This window comes from Triticum aestivum, chromosome 7A (genome assembly GCF_018294505.1).
Source record: "Triticum aestivum cultivar Chinese Spring chromosome 7A, IWGSC CS RefSeq v2.1, whole genome shotgun sequence".
Lineage (NCBI taxonomy): Eukaryota > Viridiplantae > Streptophyta > Magnoliopsida > Poales > Poaceae > Triticum > Triticum aestivum.
The window spans coordinates 123,828,771-123,851,429 of NC_057812.1; positions in this window are offsets into that span (position 1 = coordinate 123,828,771).

The following is a 22,659-nucleotide window of genomic DNA, read 5'->3' on the forward strand; positions in this document are numbered from 1 at the left end:
ACTCCTCGAAGTGGAGATACTCGGAGATAAACTCGGTCTCCGACTTCGTAAACTGTCTCCTTGCGTTTAGAATCTGCATAGCTCTTCTGCCTAGACTGGGCTACCTTGAGCCTATCGCGAATCAATTTCACCTTCTGTTCAGACTCCTTAATCAGATCCGGTCCAAACAACTATCGGTCTCCAACTTCATCCCACGACAATGGGGTCCTGCACCTCCTTTCGTACAAGGCTTCGAGAGGGGCCATCTTCAAACTGGATTGATAACTGTTGTTGTAAGAGAACTCTGCGTATGACAAATTGTCGTCCCAACTAGATCCATAATCTAGCGCACAAGCTCTCAACATATCCTCCAAAATCTGATTGACTCTCTCGGTCTGGCCATCTGTCTGCGGATGAAAAGCTGTACTGAACTCTAGCCTGCAGAATCAACTTCCTGATCTCCGGGTCATTGGGCACATAAACACGGTCTTCAAACCATAGGGTATCGTGTTCATCCTCACGAAATCCTTTAATTTTTCCTTTGCTCATCTTCTCCTTTATAGAGGCAACCTCCTTGTCAGTCTTCTGAGCTTCTCTGATCTTATCCATCAAAGTAGACTGAATCTCCAATGCTGCTACATAGCCTCTCAGGACTATCTCCAAACATAGATCACGAAGATCCTCGGCTAACTCTCTTGGTACATCTCCCGTCATTAGGGTGTTGACATGGCTTTTACGGCTCAATGCGTCAGGTACTACGTTAGCCTTTCCGGGATGATAATGCAATCTCATATCATAATCCTTGATGAGCTCCAACCATCTCCTTTGCCCGAGATTCAACTTCTTCTGCGTGAAAATATACTTCAAACTCTTGTGATCCGTGTACACCTCACAATGGTTTCCAATGAGAAAATGTCTCCAAGTCTTTAATGCATGCACTACGGCTGCTAATTCCAAATCATGAGTGGCATAATTCAACTCATGTGGCTTAAGTTGTCGTGAAGCATACGAAACAAGTCTTCCTTCCTGCATAAGCACTGCTCCAAGTCCTCGACGTGAAGCGTCACAATACACCTCATAATCCTTGTTCTGATCCGGCAGAATCAACACTGGTGATGTAACCAAACGTTTCTTCAACTACTAGAAACTGGCCTCACATTCCTCAGTCCATATGAACTTGGTATCCTTCTTCAACAACTCCGTCATAGGCTTCACAATCTTCGAGAAATTTTGAATGAATCTCCGGTAGTATCCTGCGAGTCCAAGAAAACTCCGGATCTCTCCAACTATTGTTGGTGCTTCCCAATTTGTCACAGTGTCAACCTTGATGGGATCTACTGCTATACCTTCTCCGGATATAACGTGTCCGAGGAATCCAACTTCCTTCAACCAAAACTCACATTTGCTAAACTTGGCATATAACTGATGTTCTCTGAGCTTCCCAAGTACCAAACGCAAATGCTCCTTATGCTCCTCTTCATTCTTCGAGTAAACCAGAATATAATCAATGAACACTACGACGTACTTATCCAAAAACTCCATAAATACTTTGTTCATCATGTTCATAAAATATGCAGGTGCGTTAGTCAGTCGAAATGACATAACGGTGTACTCGTACAGCCCATACCTGGTGGTAAAAGCTGTCTTAGGTATATCCTATTCTCAAATCTTCAACTGATGGTATCCTGATCGCAGATCGATCTTGGAAAATACCTTAGCTCTTTGCAATCGATCAAACAGATCATTGATCATTGGTAGTGGGTACTTGTTCTTGATTGTTACTTCGTTCAATCCTCGATAATCAACAACCATCCTTAACGATCCATCCTTTTTCTCCACTAGAAGTACTGGCGATCCCCAAGGCGGAGAACTTGGGCGAATATATCCTTTATCCAGTAACTCCTTAATCTGCTTCTTAATCTCCTCCAAATCTTTTGCAGGCATCCTGTATGATCTTTTAGATATCGATCATGTGCCTGGCAAAATCTCAATTAAAAACTCAATGTCTCTATCCGGTGGCATGCCTGGCAATTCCTCTGGAAACACATCAGGGAAATCCTTTACCACTGGTACTTCCTCTTGCACAACTCCTGTTAGGGAATTTACTTGAATCCTCTTCGGCACATGTCGGGATACATACTTGATCCTTCTTCCTTCTAGGGTGGTGAGCAACATTGATACGTCTCCAACGTATCTATAATTTTTGATTGCTCCATGCTATATTATCTACTGTTTTGGGCAATATTGGGCTTTATTTTCCACTTTTATATTACTTTTGGGACTAACCTATTAACCGGAGGCCCAGCCCAGATTTGCTGTTTTTTGCCTATTTCAGTGTTTCGAAGAAAAGGAATATCAAACGAAGTCGAAACGGAACGAAATCAACTGGAGAAGTTATTTTTGGAAGGAAAGCAACCCAGGGAACTTGGAGTGCACGTCAGGGGAGACACGGGCTGCCCACAAGGGTGGGGGTGCGCCCACCCCCTAGGGCGCGCCCCCTGCCTTGTGGGGCCCCCGTGGCTCCTCCGACGTACTTCCTGCACCCATATATATTGTCGTACCCTAAAACTTCCAGAACACAGAATAGATCGGGAGTTCCGCCACCAGAAGACTCCGTAGCCACCGAAAACCAATCTAGACCCGTTCCGGCACCCTGCCAGAGGGGGCAATCCTTCCCCGGTGGCCATCTTCATCATCCCGGTGCTCTCCATGACGAGGAGGGAGTAGTTCTCCCTCGGGGCTGAGGGTATGTACCAGTAGCTATGTGTTTGATCTCTCTCTCTCTCTCTCTCTCTCTCTCTCGTGTTCTTGAGATGATACGATCTTGATGTATCGCGAGCTTTGCTATTATAGTTGGATCTTATGTTTCTCCTCCCCCTCTTCTCTCTTGTAATGAATTGAGTTTCCCCCTTGAGGTTATCTTTTCGGATTGAGTCTTTAAAGACTTGAGAACACTTGATGTATGTCTTGCCGTGCGTATCTGTGGTGACAATGGGATATCACGTGCCACTTGATGTATGTTTTGGTGACCAACTTGCGGGTTTCGTGACATTGGGAACCTATGCATAGGGGTTGGCACACGTTTTCGTCGGGATTCTCCGGTAGAAACTTTGGGGCACTCTTTGAGGTCCCTTGTGTTGGTTGAATAGATGAATCTGAGATTGTGTGATGCATATCGTATAATCATACCCACGGATACTTGAGGTGACATTGGAGTGTCTAGGTGACATTAGGGTTTTGGTTGATTTGTGTCTTAAGGTGTACGAACTCTAGGGCTGTCTGTGACACTTATAGGAATAGCCCAACGGATTGATTGGAAAGAATAACTTTGAGGTGGTTTCGTACCCTACCATAATCTCTTCGTTCGTTCTCCACTATTAGTGACTTTGAAGTGACTCTTTGTTGCATGTTGAGGGGTAGTTATGGGATCCAATTATGTTAGTATTGTTGAGGGAACTTACACTAGCGAAAGTATGAACCCTAGGCCTTGTTTACCATCATTTCAATATCGTTTACGCTCACTTTTATCATTCGTTACCTTGCTGTTTTTATATTTTCAGATTACAAAAACTATTTTCTACTATCCATATTGCACTTGTACCACCATCTCTTCGCCGAACTAGTGCACCTATACAATTTACCATTGTATTGGGTGTGTTGGGGACACAAGAGACTCTTTGTTATTTGGTTGCAGGGTTGCTTGAGAGAGACCATCTTCATCCTACGCCTCCTACGGATTGATAAACCTTAGGTCATCCACTTGAGGGAAATTTGCTACTGTCCTACAAACCTCTGCACTTGGAGGCCCAACAACGTCTACAAGAAGAAGGTTGTGTAGTAGACATCAAGCTCTTTTCTGGCGCTGTTGCCGGGGAGGTTAGTGCTTGAAGGTATATCTTTAGATCTTGCAATTGAGTCTTTTAGTTTCTTGTTTTATCACTAGTTTAATTTATAAAAGAAAACTACAAAAAATGGAATTGAGTTTGTCTCATATGCTTCATCTTTTTAATATCTTTCGTGAGTATGATGGAAAGGATAATTGTGCTCAAGTGCTAGAAGAAGAAATCTATAAAATGTTTGGCACTAAATCTTTGAATGATGAGCATGATTGCAATGTTGTTAGTATTAATTCCTTGAATATCCATGATGCTAATGATATGCAAAGCCACAAGCTTGGGGAAGCTATGTTTGATGAAGATGATATTTTTTGTCCCCCAAGTTTTGATGTGCAAATTTATTATGATGAGAGCATGCCTCCTATCTATGATGATTATTGTGATGACATGTATGCTTTAAAGAATAAAGATAACCATAAAACTTGTCATCTTGGTCTTAATTTTCAAACACATGATAGTTATTTTGTTGAGTTTGCTCCCACTACTATTCATGGGAAGAATCTTGCTTATGTGGAGAGTAGTAAATTTTCTATGCTTGTAGATCATGAAAAGAATGCTTTAGGTGCTGGTTATATTGTTGAATTCATTCATGATGCTACTGAAAATTATTATGAGGGAGGAATATATGCTTGTAGGAATTGCAATAATATCAAGTTTCCTCTCTATGTGCTTAAAATTTTGAAGTTATGCTTGTTTTACCTTCCTATGCAAGTTGATTCTTGTTCCCATAAGTTGTTTGCTCACAAAATCCCTATGCATAGGAAGTGGGTTAGACTTAAATGTGCTAGTCATATTCTTCATGATGCTCTCTTTATGTTTCAATTCTTATCTTTTATGTGAGCATCATTGACATCAACATGCCTAGCTAGGGGCGTTAAACGATAGCGCTTGTTCGGAGGCAACCCAATTTTATTTTTGTTCCTTGCTTTTTGTTCCTGTTTATTAATAAATAATTAATCTAGACTCTGTTTAGATGTTGTTTTATTCTTTTAATTAGTGTTTGTGCCAAGTAGAACCTTTGGGAAGACTTGGGGAAAGTCTTGTTGATCATGCTGTCAAAAACAGAAACTTTAGCGCTCACGAGAATTGCTGCCATTTTTATTTGGATAGTGCTATTTAGTTAATTCTTTTTTAAGATGATTAATAGATAAATTCCTAGGGTTTAGAAATTTATTTGATAATTTTATGAGTTTCATAAGTATACGTTTGATCCAGATTACTACAGACTGTTCTGTTTTTGACAGATTCTGTTTTTCATGTGTTGTTTACTTATTTTGATGAATCTATGGCTAGTAAAATAGTTTATAAACCATAGAGAAGTTGGAATACAGTAGGCTTAACACCAATATAAATAAAGAATGAGTTCATTACAGTACCCTGAAGTGGTCTTTTGTTTTCTTATACTAACAAAGCTTACGAGTTTTCTGTTAAGTTTTGTGTTGTGAAGTTTTCAAGTTTTGGGTAAGGATTCGATGGACTATGGAATAAGGAGTGGCAAGAGCCTAAGCTTGGGGATGCCCAAGGCACCCCAAGGTAATATTCAAGGACAACCAAGAGCCTAAGCTTGGGGATGCCCCGGAAGGCATCCCCTCCTTCGTCTTCGTTCATCGGTAACTTTACTTGGAGCTATATTTTATTCGCCACATGATATGTGTTTTGCTTGGAGCATCAATTTATTTTGATTTGCTTGCTGTTTGAATAGAATACCAAGATCTTAAATTATTAAATGTTAGAGAGTCTTCACGTAGTTGCATAAGTGTTCGACTACTCATTGATCTTCACTTATATCTTTCAGAGTAGTTTGTCATTTGCTCTAGTGCTTCACTTATACCTTTTAGAGCATGGTGGTAGTTTTATTTTGAAGGAATAGATGAACTCTCATGCTTCACTTATATCATTATGAGAGTCTTAAGTAGGATGGTAATTTGCTTAAAATCCTAATATGCTAGGTATTCAAGAATAATAAAATTCTCTTATGAGTGTGTTGAATACTATGAGAAGTTTGATGCTTGATAATTGTTTTGAGATATGAGAATGGTGATATTAGAGTCATGCTAGTTGAGTGGTTATGAATTTGAGAAATACTTGTGTTGAAGTTTGTGATTCCCGTAGCATGCACGTATGGTGAACCGTTATGTGATGAAGTCGGAGCATGATTTATTTATTGTTTGTCTTCCTTATGAGTGGCGGTCGGGGACGAGCGATGGTCTTTTCCTACCAATCTATCCCCTTAGGAGCATGCGCGTAGTACTTTGTTTCGATAACTAATACATTTTTGCTATAAGTATGTGAGTTCTTTATGACTAATATTGAGTCCATGGATTATACGCACTCTCACCCTTCCACCATTGCTAGCCTCTCTAGTATCGCGCAACTTTCGCCGGTACCATAAACCCACCATATACCTTCCTCAAAACAGCCACCATACCTACCATCCAGTTTATCATGACACATTCATCATTGCCATGCAACTTTCCACCATCCAGTTTATCATGACACATTCATCATTGTCATATTGCTTTGCATGATCATGTAGTTGACATCGTATTTGTGGCAAAGCCACCGTTCATAATTCTTTCATACATGTCACTTATGAATCATTGCACATCCCGGTACACCGTCGGAGGCATTCATATAGAGTCATACTTTGTTCTAGTATCGAGTTGTAATCATTGAGTTGTAAATAGATAGAAGTGTGATGATCATCATTCAATAGAGCATTGTCCCAAAAAAAGAGAAAAGAGAAAGGCCAAAGATAAAAAAGGAAGGCCCAAAAAATATATTAAAAAAATAAAAGGGGCAATTCTACTATCCTTTTTTCCACACTTGTGCTTCAAAGTAGCACCATGATACATCGAGTCTCATATATTGTGCTTCAAAGTAGCACCATGTTCTTCATACAGAGAGACTCATATGTTGTCACTTTCATATACTAGTGAGAACCTTTCATTATAGAACTTGGCTTGTATATTCCAATGATGGGCTTCCTCAAAATGCCCTAGGTCTTCGTGAGCAAGTGAGTTGGATGCACACCCACCAGTTTCTTTTGTTGAGCTTTCATATACTTACAGCTCTAGTGCATCCGTTGCATGGCAATTCTTACTCACTCACATTGATATCTATTGATGGGCATCTCCATAGCCCGTTGATACGCCTACTCGATGTGAGACTATCTTCTCCCTTTTTTTCCCTCTCCACAACCACCATTCTATTCCACCTATAGTGCTATGTCCATGGCTCACGCTCATGTATTGCGTGAAGATTGAAAAAGTTTGAGAACATCAAAAGTATGAAACAATTGCTTGGCTTGTCATCGGGGTTGTGCATGATTTAAATATTTTGTGTGGTGAAGATGGAGCATAGCCAGACTATATGATTTTGTAGGGATAACTTTCTTTGGCCATGTTATTTTGAGAAGACATGATTGCTTAGTTAGTATGCTTGAAGTATTACTATTTTTATGTCAATATGAACTTTTGTCTTGAATCTTATGGATCTAAATATTCATACCACAATTAAGAAGAATTACATTGAAATTATGCCAACTAGCATTCCACATCAAAAATTATCTTTTTTATCATTTACCTACTCGAGGACGAGCAGGAATTAACCTTGGGGATGCTTGATACGTCTCCAACGTATCTATAATTTTTGATTGCTCCATGCTATATTATATACTGTTTTGGGCAATATTGGGCTTTATTTTCCACTTTTATATTACTTTTGGGACTAACCTATTAAACGGAGGCCCAGCCCAGATTTGCTGTTTTTTTTTGCCTATTTCAGTGTTTCGAAGAAAAGGAATATCAAACGAAGTCGAAACGGAACGAAATCAACTGGAGAAGTTATTTTTGGAAGGAAAGCAACCCAGGGAACTTGGAGTGCACGTCAGGGGAGACACGGGCTGCCCACGAGGGTGGGGGTGATACGTCTCCAACGTATCTATAATTTTTGATTGCTCCATGCTATATTATCTACTGTTTTAGGCAATATTGGGCTTTATTATCCACTTTTATATTATTTTTGAGACTAACCTATTAACCGGAGGCCCAGCCCAGATTTGCTGTTTTATGCCTATTTCAGTGTTTTGAAGAAAAGGAATATCAGACGGAGTCGAAACGGAACGAAATCAACTGGAGAAGTTATTTTTGGAAGGAAACACACTTGATGGACTTGGACCCCACGTCAAAAGATATGGGAGCTGCTCATGAGGGTAGGGGGCGCCCCCCTGCCTCGTGGGGCCCCTGTGGCTCCCCTAACGTGCTTCTTCGGCCTATATAACTCCATATACCCTAAAACTTCCAGAACGCAACATAGATCGATGTAACATCCCAAAATTCTAAATTTTGGAATGTTATAATAAATAGATAGATTGTTTGTTTATTTGATTGATTGACTGAAAGTGAGTGAGTTCGAAACTTTTTGAAAGTTAAATGAGAGGGAATAAAAGGGCTTTCCCAAACTTTCAGCTTTTGCATTTTGATCTCCGTGAATTCAAATTCTTTTCAAATACAAAACCCTCGAGAGAAGATGACATGACTTCTTCCATTTAAATAAATGAAAAGGGTTTTGAAAAGATTTGAATTCCATTTGGAAATTTCCGAAACTTCAAGCAACTCAATGACTTTCATGAGAGAAGATAAAATGACTTCTTCAAATTATATGAAATACGAGTTGGGAGTTTAAAAGGATCAAAATTTAAAATCCTTTTGAAATTATTTTCAATTTGGAGTTATTTGGGTTTTATTCAAATTATTTTTCTCCAAAAAGAAAATATACAGAAAATAGGGTAACATGATTCCCTACATCAGAAAATTGGAGAGAAATAAATTTGAATTAATTTTGGTATTTTTATAATGATTTTTATTGGATTTTATTAGACCAGTAGCACTCTTTGAATTATCTAAATTTGTGTGAATTCTATTTGACTCTAGAAAAATGTTCACGTTGTAGACAATCTTTTTCTGAAAATTTTGATATATTATATCCCTATATAATATATTTTAAGTTATTTTGTTTTTATTATTTTAATTGTCTAGAAAATGTTTTTTTAAAAAACTTTTCTCCGGACCGGGCCAACTGGGCCAAAGCCCAGCCAGCCGGCCCAATCACCGCGTCGCCTCCCTCTTCCCGTGCCCGTGCGGGACTCCCGCCGGAGTCCGCCGCACCCACGGCGCCGGCCTCCTCCTTCCCCAAGACAGGAGCCGCCCCGGCCCCTGTATAAATGCGCCGCCCCCGCCACCCTCTTTTCCCTCTCTCTCTCCCTCGAGCGCCGCGCCCCTCGCCTCATGCCACCACCAACCGCCATCGCCGTTGCAGTTTGCTGCCGCCGTCGCCCCGCGCTGCGCGCTGCCACCGCCCGCACCACCGCGCCACCGCTCCTAGCCGCGCCGCCGCTGCAGCGCTGCTGCCTCGCGCCACGCCGCCATTGTCCGTGTTGCGCAAACCGCCGCCGCCCCGACGCCTCGCCGGAGTTCACCGCCGGCTGGATCCGCCCGCCTTGGTTTTTCATCGGAAAACCGCCCCGAGCCGGTAAAACCGATAAAACCACCCGGTTTTATTAACTTCGGTTTTATATTTTAGCCGTTTTTCCTGATCTGGTTAATTAGTGAATGATTCGTTAGTTAGAGTTCGTAGTGAACGATTTTCGTTCGTTAGCGATCGGTAACGAACGTTCACTATTTAGTTTTTTTTGTTTTATTTCATTAGTTTTCTGTCCAGGGACCTATTTGTAGTAGTTTCTTTTACAGATTAGTCCCTGTACTTCAAACGACCAGATCTTTTCGCTCATTTGTCCAAATCCAACGAAACCAATGCCCACTTCTTCGTTATGATCTCCTCTATCCAGTAATACAACTCAAACATGTTTTTAAAATTTTAAAATTTGAATTAGATCAGATTTAGATTCAAACTTCATTTGATCATAACTTGGGTTCCATAGCTCTGTTTGAGTTGATTCTTTTTGCAAATCGAAGCTCTTGACCTAAACTTTCTAATAAGGCTAAATTCACTTAATTTTGGTACTGTTAGAAATTGTTTTATGTTGCAAGAGTTATTTGCTTGGTTTTGATGTTTTCCGAATTGTCTTCTTCGTTCTTCCCGATCTTTTGAGTGATTGCTTATGTGTGGTTACTATTGCTTGCTTACGATAGATTGACCGGAGTGTGACGAGTAGAACTATCAAGAGTTTTGAGTGCGAATCATCTACATCAACATTGCAGGCAAGTTCACACTTTGATCATATCCCTTTTATCACCCAGTTTTTATGCATTAGTTCCAATCCTCAAACATTGCATGATTAGGATGTCATTAACATGTGGGTTGGGAAGTAGTTGATGAGGTAGAACCTATTACCATGTTACATTCAAACCCTTGGGAGTTACTTCTACGCGTTGCTTAATTTGCTATGCTATGCTCGTAGACATGGTTTGGGTGAGTGAAATCCATGACATATGTGAGATTGTTAATTAATGGTTCAACTTAAGGTGGCAACTTAAATACACATCTGGGTGGATTGAGGCACCTGGAGTACCCAGTGTTGCCTGTATTTTTGGAAATCCCGGAGTACCTGTGTGATTTTCCTATGGACCGCTACCCAGGCTCAAAGGGATCGTAAGATTATTCAAGCTAGAAACTTCCGTGTGCAGCCACAAGCTATTATGGGCTCTAGCATAGTTGAGTAAGTTACGTGAAGCTCTTGAAGAGGTGGATCAGCAGGTAGAGGGTTGTAGGTTTGGTATGGTCTGCCCGGAGTAGAGAGTTAATGTTTCTGAAAGACTGTGTCTCGGTCATCTATTTCTCAAACACCATGTAGTGCGAGAAATCCAACGGAGGCGATCGAGTCTTGTGGGGAAAAGTGCGCAAACCTCTGCAGAGTGTATAAACTAATCATGGTTAGCCGTGTCCCTGGTTATGGACAATTTTGAGTCTCTGGTCTTTGGACATTCATGTTGATCTCAACACTCTATTTAATCAACTTGATTGGGTTAATGATTATTATTATGGGATTGAGTTGGAGGAACCTTCTCAATATTTTCAACCAACTTTGTAGTTAAATAAAATATATTCCTTTGCCGTAGGGAAAAATTGGCTTTTTGCAAAAACCTTATAACCATAGAGCTTTTCCACCAGCCATATATGCATGTAGTGATAGCCATTGTTCATCATTTCTCTATGGTGTGAATTTGCCAGTACATTCAATGTACTGACCCTTTGTGGCTGCAACGTCTCATGTTGCAGGAAATCTTACGACGAGTAAGTGATACGTTAGGGTTACGATATCTACACTCAACTTTGCCGTTGGTGTTGATGGGAATCCACAACCTTGTTGTTACTTCCGCTATTTGGATTGAGGTAATAGTATTTTACATTACTTTATACATGTGATTTACCTCTGTTATAAATCCTCGAGTACTGTGTGTGTCAGCATACCGATCCAGGGATGACACTTAAGCACAAAGACTTGACCTTCTGAGGTCGGGTCGCTACAAGATGGTATCAGAGCACATGTTGACTGTAGGACGTGACCCTAGAAACTGGCAAGCCCATAACAAAGATTTTTCTCCACAACTTTCCCTTTCAAAAAGATCTTTTACCTCTCTTCTCTTCTGAGCTTATTCAAAAATTCCCTTTTAGTGAGACCATATCCCTTTTCCCTTTGGATCACTCGAAGATTCAACGGATGAGACCACTCCAAGAAGTACAAGATATTGGACAACTAAGACCGCTTTGGAATGAAGAGGATTTTACTGTGCATCTGAATAATGGAAACTACAACGGTTGAAGATCGAAGACAAGGAGAATTTGAAGGCTATGAAGAATTTCTAGATTAGGATGACCTAAGAAGGCTACCCTTATGGAACTTGGCAGACTATGGAAGTTGTCAATACCCGAGATCAAGGTGTATCGGAGAAAGACTGAAACAAGGAGCATGAGAACTCGAAGTTTTGTCAAAGAAAATCCTAAGGCAGGAGATATCAACTATGGAGAGATAGCTCATGGAAATGACAAGAGTAGAAGCACGGCTATCCATGAGGTTATCACCCGCTTATGATATTTTCACCATGCTGAGTTAAGCATGCATATGCATGGAAGGATTGGATGGTAGAAGGCTGATGGAGCATCTATCAGCAAGAGGTGAGGTTTTAACCTTAGCTAAGTGTATCACCAGGATCTGGAGTGTTACATCAAGAAGTTAAGATGGACCTACAAGAAGCAGTATTTTGACAAGGAAGTATTTCCTGAGGAACTCAGGACCCTGAAGATGAGAGTAGCCAAGCTGGAGGAGCAAAACCTCGAGAAACCGGAGATTCGTCAGGAACTAGACCATGGTTCATGCCAAGGATGTTTAAACCTAGAAGTTTGAAATGCAACTACAGAATATTAAAGGATGTCTTGAGAGATTTCATGTCAACAGAGATGATCTGGCAAAAGAACTTGAGAAGACAAGCATGATCGAAAGAAGCCATTGGAGGCATGAACAAGGCTTGAAGAGTTTGGAGACATTGAAGATTTATTGACCTTTAGAAGACCAAACCCCTGTTATATACCTACGTTAGATGTGACGTTTGTGAGCTGTCATTTGTTTGATGTTTTTCGACAGCCACAATAAAATCTGTCTTTTCAAAACTTTTGTTTGTATTGTGTTTATCCATCTCTATCTCTCTTATCTCACCCCAAACCCATGGACCCAATAGAGGATGAATGAAGATGAGCTTATATTTTCTGGACTGATGAGTCAATTGGAGACGGACCAATGGATTCAGAACATGGAGGATCACATGAAGAAAAACCTTATAGTCGGAAAGGATATGACCCAACATGCTCTTCAGTGCTTTGAAGGAGGTGCTGCTACTTGGTGGAGAATGTACCAAACCATCAATGGATGGAAAGGAGTAACCACTTGGAAAGAATTTAAGTTGACTTTGCCAAAGTCTCGGCTTGTGTCCCAGAAGTTGAAGCCTTATGGAAAGGATATGAAGAAACCTTGTGCATGCAAGATTTGTGGAGAAATAGGACACACCCATAAAGAACACAAGGATGAATGCCCTAATTGTGAAGGAAGTCACCCAGTTGAAGAATACCCAACTAGGCAGATTGCTTGTTTCTTGTGTGAAGGGACTACCCACTATCCTGCTCAGTGTCACATTTACCCCATGGTACCACGAACCATCCAGCAGAAGAAAGAAGTAATGAAAGGAGCCCTCATGGAAAATTTTGAAGAAGCTGTGATGAAGGAAGAGATGGAGGACACACCTAAAGAAGACCGAGTAAGCCCTGCACTAAGTCTTGCTATTCATGTGGAGAAGAAGGACACATCTCCCAAAATTGTTTGAATGGGGATCTAGTAGAATTCCCAACGGAGGAAGTAGAGTACGACCCACAAGAAATAGAATCCATGATTGGAACAGAAAAGTCCAGGAAGATAAGTAGATTTGATACCAGGAAGGACCTGAGTCATATCACCTATTACAGGTGCAAGGAGTCAGGGCACTACCTCAACAGTTGCCCAAAAAAGGAAACCTCGAGACTTGTCAGAAGTAATATGTTTTCGTTGTAATAGAGCAGGGCACTTTGCCAGAGAATTCCCCAAGGAGAAGGAAACTTGTGCTAGATAGTTGAGTTTGTAACAAAAGAAATGGAGTAGTAGAAGTGAGAACATTTTCTTTTATATTGAGGTGTTGAGTTGAGACATGTAATGGAAAAGCGAGAGATTGTAATCAATTGAGAGTGAATAAGTTAGCATCGTTGGTACTGATATGGATTTTATGAGTTGTTACTCTATGAAGAAGGATTTTGGCCATTTTGAGGATATGAGAAATATGGTCTATGGAAGATTTGTGCACTTTAAGGGTGGTAGTACCCTGTAAGAACCGTTGACCCCTGGAAAAGATAAGGATACTCCATGGAGTGGATTTCGGACAAAATGAATACGAGTTTTGTCTCGATATGTGTGATACCCCAAGAGTGTGTGGGATGAAGTTGGAGACCGTCAGTTGTTTGGACCAAATGTGATCAAGGAGTCAGAAGAGAATGTTAAGTTGATTCGAGATAGACTGAAGGTAGCTCAGTCCAGGCAGAAGAGTTATGCAGACTCAAAAACGCAAGGAGGTAGCCTATGAAATTGGAGATAGAGCATGTCTTCGTGTGACCCCTCTGCAAGGAGTTAAACGATTTGGAGTTAAGGGACAGTTAGCCCCGAGATTTGTAGGACCATACCGAGTTTTGGAGCATATGGGAGAAGTGGCCAACAAGTTGGAGTCACCCGAAGGACTGTCAGGAGTTCATGATGTGTTTCACGTTTCCCAGTTGAAGAAGTGCCATGCAGAGATGGCCAATATTCCCCTGTACGGACGCCTGAACCTGGAAAGGATAATGATGTTCCACGAAGTGGAATATGGACTTCATAAGTATAAATTTTTATCTCGGTATGTGGGATATCCCACGAGGATGAAGAGATGAATTACTATTGGATATAAAGGAGGTATGATGTTGGTATTATGGAACGATTATAACTCCATGATGAGTTTGAATAATCATGTCTTAGTCTTGTACAAATAGAAGGAAGGGAGATAATACAATTGGATGGATTTTAAGTATGCTAGGAAGCTGGAAGTTGGATGTTGGAATAACGATAAGTTGCCCAGAGGATAAGTTCAAGGTTTACAAGTGATGAGATGGGCCATAACCCACAGGCCCCAGGACCTGCCAAGAAGCAAGCACATTCTTGCTGAAGGAAAAACCCTGGAGGAAGATACGACATTTATCGGCAGACGATTTTATAGGACTAACGCAAAACCTGAGAGATGGGAAGGAACGACATATGTTACTTTGGCTTGCAGAATCAATGGATTTATCCGAATTTAGTTCGTTGACAAGAGAAATTCTGCAATGCTTGTGAGGATGACCGAGTGTAGAATGTGAGATTCACTAAACCGTATACAAGGTAATGATTTGGGTGCGGGATGGATTGATCACCATACCGACTTACTCTTATTATTCGCCTTGCTATGTGGGATGGTAAATATGAGTGACCTACCTATAGTAAAGAGACGACGATCAAAACCCTGTTTAAACCTTAGAATGGTATAGCAATTTTCCCTAGTACAAGGCAATTTTGCCAACCATAGGTCATACGGTGAGGATCAACCCAGACCCTTTTCCTGCAAGAGAAACCATAAATGGTTGACCACCATGAGATATCGATAGTTAATTAGTATTGGCGCCAGACCCGTCAGCTAAGAAGACCCAGTCTCAGAATAACCTTACTAGGATGAAAGTACAGAAGAATTGAGGAAAAGGTTATGCCGCTGCCGGAAGAGCTAGAGAAGGAATTATCCTTACGATCTGACAAGACCGGCCCTGTCAAGAATAAGGATGGAGTATATGAGTTTTGATTGAACCGTAACCATGCTTCTAAGGGTGGTAACACCCCAGACCCCCTCCTGCGACAATTGATGGATTTTGAGAAGACCCCCAAACCTAACCTATTTCTTTCTAGCCTCTCCGAATCTCGAGGACGAGATTCATTTTAAGGGTGGTAGGTTTGTAACATCCCAAAATTCTAAATTTTGGAATGTTATAATAAATAGATAGATTGTTTGTTTGTTTGATTGATTGACTGAAAGTGAGTGAATTGGGAACTTTTTGAAAGTTAAATGAGAGGGAATAAAAGGACTTCCCCAAACTTTCACCTTTTGCATTTTGATCTCCGTGAATTCAAATTCTTTTCAAATACAAAACCCTCGAGAGAAGATGACATGACTTCTTCCATTTAAATAAATGAAAAGGGTTTTGAAAAGATTTGAATTTCATTTGGAAATATTTTTAATTCAGAAACTTCAAGCAACTCAATGATTTTCATGAGAGAAGATAAAATGACTTCTTCAAATTATATGAAATATGAGTTGGGAGTTTAAAAGGATCAAAATTTAAAATCCTTTTGAAATTATTTTCAGTTTGGAGTTATTTGGGTTTTTTTTCAAATTACTCTTCTCCAAAAATAAAATATACTGAAAATCATGTAACATGATTCCCTACATCAGAAAATTGGAGAGAAATAAATTTGAATTAATTTTGGTATTTTTATAATGATTTTTATTGGATTTTATTAGACCAGTAGCACTTTGAATTATCTAAATTTGTGTGAATTCTATTTGACTCTAGAAAAATGTTCACGTTGTAGACAATCTTTTTCTGAAAATTTTGATATATTATATGCCTATATAATATTTTTTAGTTATTTCGTTTTTATTATTTTAATTGTTTGGAAAATGTTTTTTTAAAAAACTTTTCTCTGGACCGGGCCAACTAGGCCAAAGCCCAGCCAGCCGGCCCACTCACCGCATCGCCTCCCTCTTCGCGTGCCCGTGCGGGACTCCCGCCGGAGTCCGCCGCACCCACGGCGCCGGCCGCCCCCTTCCCCAAGACAGGAGCCGCCCCGGCCCCTGTATAAATGCGCCGCCCCCGCCGCCCTCTTCTCCCCCTCTCTCTCCCTCGAGCGCCGCGCCCCTCGCCTCACGCCACCACCAACCGCCGCCGCACTTTGCTTCCGCCATCGCCCCGCGCTGCGCACTGCCGCCGCCCGCACCACCGTGCCACCGCTCCTCGCCGCACTACCGCCGCCCGCACCACCGCGCCACCGCTCCTTGCCGTGCCGCCGCTGCAGCGCTGCTGCCTCGCGCCACGCCGCCATTGTCCACGTTGCGCAAACCGCCGCCGCCCCGACGTCGTACCAGAGTTCGCCACCGGCCGGATCCGCCCGCCTTGGTTTTTCGTCGGAAAACCGCCCCGAGCTGGTAAAACCGATAAAACCACCCGGTTTTATTAACTTCGGTTTTATATTTTAGCCGGTTTTCCTGATCTGGTTAATTAGTGAACAATTCGTTAGTTAGAGTTCGTAGCGAACAATTTTCGTTCATTTGCGATCGGTAACGAACATTCACTATTTAGTTTTTTTTCTTTTATTTCATTAGTTTTCTGTCTAGGGACCTATTTGTAGTAGTTTCTTTTACAGATTAGTCCCTGTACTTCAAAACGACCACATCTTTTCGCTCGTTTGTCCAAATCCAACGAAACCAACGCCCACTTCTTTGTTATGATCTCCTCTATCTAGTAATCCAACTCAAACATGTTTTTGAAAATTTTAAAATTTGAATTAGAACAAATTTAGATTCAAACTTTATTTGATCATAACTTGGGTTTCGTAGCTCCATTTGAGTTGATTCTTTTTGCAAATCGAAGCTCTTGACCTAAACTTTCTGATAAGGCCAAATTCACTTAATTTTGGTACTGTTAGAAATTGTTTTATGTTGCAGGAGTTATTTGCTTGGTTTTGATGTTTTTCGAATTGTCTTCTTCGTTCTTCCCGATCTTTTGAGTGATTGCTTATGTGTGGTTACTATTGCTTGCTTACGATAGATTGATTGGAGTGTGATGAGTAGAACTATCAAGAGTTTTGAGTGCGAATCATCTACATCAACATTGCAGGCAAGTTCACACTTTGATCATATCCCTTTTATCACCCAGTTTTTATGCATTAGTTCCAATCTTCAAACATTGCATGATTAGGATGTCATTAACATGTGGGTTGGGAAGTGGTTGATGAGGTAGAACTTATTACCATGTTACATTCAAACCCTTGGGAGTTACTTCTACGCGTTGCTTAATTTGCTATGCTATGCTCGTAGACGTGGTTTGGGTGAGTGAAATCCATGACAGATGTGAGATTGTTAATTAATGGTTCAACTTAAGGTGGCAACTTAAATACACATCTGGGTGGATTGAGGCACCTGGAGTACCCAGTGTTGCCTGTATTTTTGGAAATCCCGGAGTACCCGTGTGATTTTCCTATGGACCGCCACCCAGGCTCAAAGGGATCATACGATTATTCATGCTAGAAACTTCCATGTGCAGCCACAAGCTATTATGGGCTCTAGCATAGTTGAGTAAGTTACGTGAAGCTCTTGAAGAGGTGGATCAGCAGGTAGAGGGTTGTAGGTTTGGTATGGTCTACCCGGAGTAGAGAGTTAATGTTTCTGAAAGACTGTGTCTCGGTCATCCGTTTCTCAAACACCATGTAGTGCGAGAAATCCAACGGAGGTGATCGAGTCTTGTGGGGAAAAGTGCGCAAACCTCTGCAGAGTGTATAAACTAATCATGGTTAGCCGTGTCCCCGGTTATGGACAAATTTTAGTCTCTGGTCTTTGGACATTCATGTTGATCTCAACACTCTATTTAATCAACTTGATTGGGTTAATGATTATTATTATGGGATTGAGTTGGAGGAACCTTCTCAATATTTTCAACCAACTTTGTAGTTAAATAAAATATATTCCTTTGCGGTAGGGAAAATTGGCTTTCTGCAAAAACCTTATAACCATAGAGCGTTTCCACCAGCCATATATGCATGTAGTGATAGCCATTGTTCATCATTTCTCTATGGTGTGAATTTGCTAGTACATTCAATGTACTGACCCTTTGTGGCTGCAACGTCTCATGTTGCAGGAAATCTTACGACGAGTAAGTGATATGTTAGGGTTACGATATCTACACTCAACTTTGCCGTTGGTGTTGATGGGAATCCACAACCTTGTTGTTACTTCCGCTATTTGTATTGAGGTAATAGTATTTTATGTTACTTTATACATGTGATTTACCTCTGTTATAAATCCTCGAGTACTGTGTGTGTCAGCATACCGATCCAGGGATGACACTGAAGCACAGAGACTTGACCGTCTGAGGTCGGGTCGCTACAATCGGGAGTTCCGCCGCCAGAAGCCTTCATAGCCACCAAAAGTCAATCGGGACCCTGTTCCGGCACCCTGCCAGAGCGGGGAACCCTCACCGGTGGCCATCTTCATCATCCCGGTGCTCTCCATGACGAGGAGGGAGTAGTTCTCCCTCGGGGCTGAGGGTATGTACCAGTAGCTGTGTGTTTGATGTCTCTCTCTCTCGTGTCATTGAGATGATACGATCTTGATGTATCACGAGCTTTGCTATTATATTTGGATGCTATGATGTTTCTTCCCCCCTCTACTCTCTTGTAATGAATTGAGTTTCCCCTTTGGAGTTATCTTATCGGATTGACTCTTTAAAGATTTGAGAACACTTGATGTATGTCTTGCTGTGGATATCTGTGGTGACAATGGGATACCACGTGCCACTTGATGTATGTTTTGGTGACCAACTTGCGGGTTCCGCCCATGAACCAATGCATAGGGGTTGGCACACGTTTTCGTTGTGATTCTCCGGTAGAACTTTGGGGCACTCTTTGAGGTCCTTTGTGTTGGTTGAATAGATGAATCCGAGATTGTGTGATGCATATCATATAATCATACCCATGGATACTTGAGGTGACATTGGAGTATCTAGGTGACATTAGGGTTTTGGTTGATTTGTGTCTTAAGGTGTTATTCTACTACGAACTCTAGGGCTGTTTGTGACACCTATAGGAATAGCCCAACGGATTGATTGGAAAGAATAACTTTGAGGTGGTTTCGTACCCTATCATAATCTCTTCATTTATTCTCCGCTATTAGTGACTTTGGAGTGACTCTTTGTTGCATGTTGAGGGATAGTTATGTGATCCAATTATGTTAGTTTTGTTGAGGGAACTTACACTAGTGAAAGTATGAACCCTTGGCCTTGTTTCCACACATTGCAATACCGTTTACGCTCACTTTTATCATTCGTTATCTTGCTGTTTTTATAATTTCAGATTACAAAAACTATTATCTACTATCCATATTGCACTTGTATCACCATCTCTTCGCCTAACTAGTGCACCTATACAATTTACCATTGTATTGGGTGTGTTGGGGACACAAGAGACTCTTTGTTATTTGGTTGCAGGGTTGCTTGAGAGAGACCATCTTCATCCTACGCCTCCTATGGATTGATAAACCTTAGGTCATCCACTTGAGGGAAATTTGCTACTGTCCTACAAACCTCTGCACTTGGAGGCCCAACAACGTCTACAAGAAGAAGGTTGTAGACATCAATCTCTTTTCTGGCGCCGTTGCCGGGGAGGCAAGGAAAGCGGCACTAACACACCCCGTCAACTAAGCTCTTTTCTTGCGCCGTTGCCGGGGAGGTGAGTGCTTGAAGGTATATCTTTAGATCTTGCAATCGAGTCTTTTAGTTTCTTGTTTTATCACTATTTTAGTTTATAAAAGAAAACTATAAAAATGGAATTGAGTTTGTCTCATACGCTTCACCTTTTTAATATCTTTCGTGAGTATGATGGAATGGATAATTGTGCTCAAGTGCTAGAAGAAGAAATCTATAAAATGTTTGGCACTAAATATTTGAATGATGAGCATGATTTCAATGTTGTTAGTATGAATTCCTTGAATATCCATGATGCTAATGATATGTAAAGCCACAAGCTTGGGGAAGCTATGTTTGATGAAGATGATATTTTTTGTCCCCCAAGCTTTGATGAGCAAATTTATTATGATGAAAGCATGCCTCCTATCTATGATGATTATTGTGATGACACGTATGCTTTAAAGAATAATAATAACCATGAAACTTGTCATCTTGATCTTAATTTTCAATCACATGATAGTTATTTTGTTGAGTTTGCTCCCACTATTATTCATGAGAAGAATTTTGCTTATGTGGAGAGTAGTAAATTTTCTATGCTTGTAGATTATGAAAAGAATGATTTAGATGCTGGTTATATTGTCGAATTAATTCATGATGCTACTGAAAATTATTATGAGGGAGGAATATATGCTTGTAGGAATTGCAATAATATCAAGTTTCCTCTCTATGTGCTTAAAATTTTGAAGTTATGCTTGTTTTACCTTCCTACGCAAGTTGATTCTTGTTCCCATAAGTTGTTTGCTCACAAAATCCCTATGCATAGGAAGTGGGTTAGACTTAAATGTTCTAGTCATATTCTTCATGATGCTCTCTTTATGTTTCAATTCTTATCCTTTCTGTGAGCATCATTGACATCATCATGCCTAGCTAGGGGCATTAAACGATAGCGCTTGTTGGGAGGCAACCCAATTTTATTTTAGTTCCTTGCTTTTTGTTCCTGTTTAGTAATAAATAATTCATCTAGCCTCTGTTTAGATGTGGTTTTATGCTTTTAATTAGTGTTTGTGCCGAGTAGAACATTTGGGAAGACTTGGGGAAAGTCTTGTTGATCATGCTGTAAAAAACAGAAACTTTAGCGCTCACGAGAATTGCTGCCATTTTTATTTGGAGAGTGATATTTAGTTAATTCTTTTTGAATATACTTAACAGATAAATTCCTCAGGTCCAGAAATTTATTTGAGAATTTTATGAGTTCCATAAGTATACGTTTGATCCATATTACTACAGACTGTTCTGTTTTTGACAGATTCTGTTTTTCATGTGTTATTTACTTATTTTGATGAATCTATGGCTAGTAAAATAGTTTATAAACCATAGATAAGTTGTAATACAGTAGGTTTAACACCAACATAAATAAATAATGAGTTCATTATAGTACCTTGAAGTGCTGATTTATTTTCTTATACTAACGGAGCTTACGAGTTTTCTACTTTAAGTTTTGTGTTGTGAAGTTTCCAAGTTTTGGGTAAGGATTCGATGGACTATGGAACAAGGAGTGGTAAGAGCCTAAGCTTGGGGATGCCCAAGGCACCCCAAGGTAATATTCAAGGATAGCCAAGAGCCTAAGCTTGGGGATGCCCCGGAAGGCATCCCCTCTTTCGTCTTCGTTCATCGGTAACTTTACTTGGAGCTATATTTTTATTCTCCACATGATATGTGTTTTGCTTGGAGCGTCAATTTATTTTGTTAGGATTTGCTTTATGTTATTTATAACAATGTTTTGCATCTTTTATTCCAATAAAAGTGGCATTGATAGCCTTTACTATGCCTATGTTACAAGTATACATGTTGCTGTTTGAAAACAGAAAGTTTACCGCTGTTGCAATAATTCCCTAGAGAATTCAGAATGTGATAAAATGTTGAAACCTTCTGCATATTAAGCTCTGATAAATTTACTACAGTGGGAATTTTATTTCATAATTTTTGGAGCTAGGGAAGTATGGATGCTGCAGCATTCTTTACAGACTATCCTGTTTAGGCAGATTGCTGTTATGTTTGCATTGTTTGCATATGTTTGCTTCTTTAATGATTCTATTTGAGGATAGGACTATTAAATATGCAGAGGCATTTAGTATGAAATTTTGAATAATAATTTTAGTGACTTGCTACAGTAGAGTACGATAAGGTTTTTGCAATGGTTTATACTAACTTATCTCACGAGTCCTTGTTGAGTTTTGTGTGGATGAAGCTTTTGAGATTTAGGGAGACCGTGATATGAGAGGAATTAAGGAGACACAAAAGCTCAAGCTTGGGGATGCCCAAGGCATCCCAATATAATATTTTAAGAAGTCTCAAGCGTCTAAGCTTTGGGATGCCCCGGTTGGCACCCCACCTTTCTTCTTCAACAACTATCGGTTAGTATCGGTTGATCCTAAGTTTTGCTTCTTCACATGATGTTTGCTATTCTTAGATGTCATTTTATTTTGCTTTGCTTGCTGTTTGAATAGAATACCAAGATCTGAAATTATTAAATGTTAGAGAGTCTTCACATAGTTGCATAATTATCCGACTACTCATTGATCTTCACTTATATCTTTCGGAGTAGTTTGTCATTTGCTCTAGTGCTTCACTTATATCTTTTAGAGCATGGTGGTAGTTTTATTTTGAAGAAATATATGAACTCTCATGCTTCACTTATATTATTTTGAGAGTCTTAAATAGCATGGTAATTTGC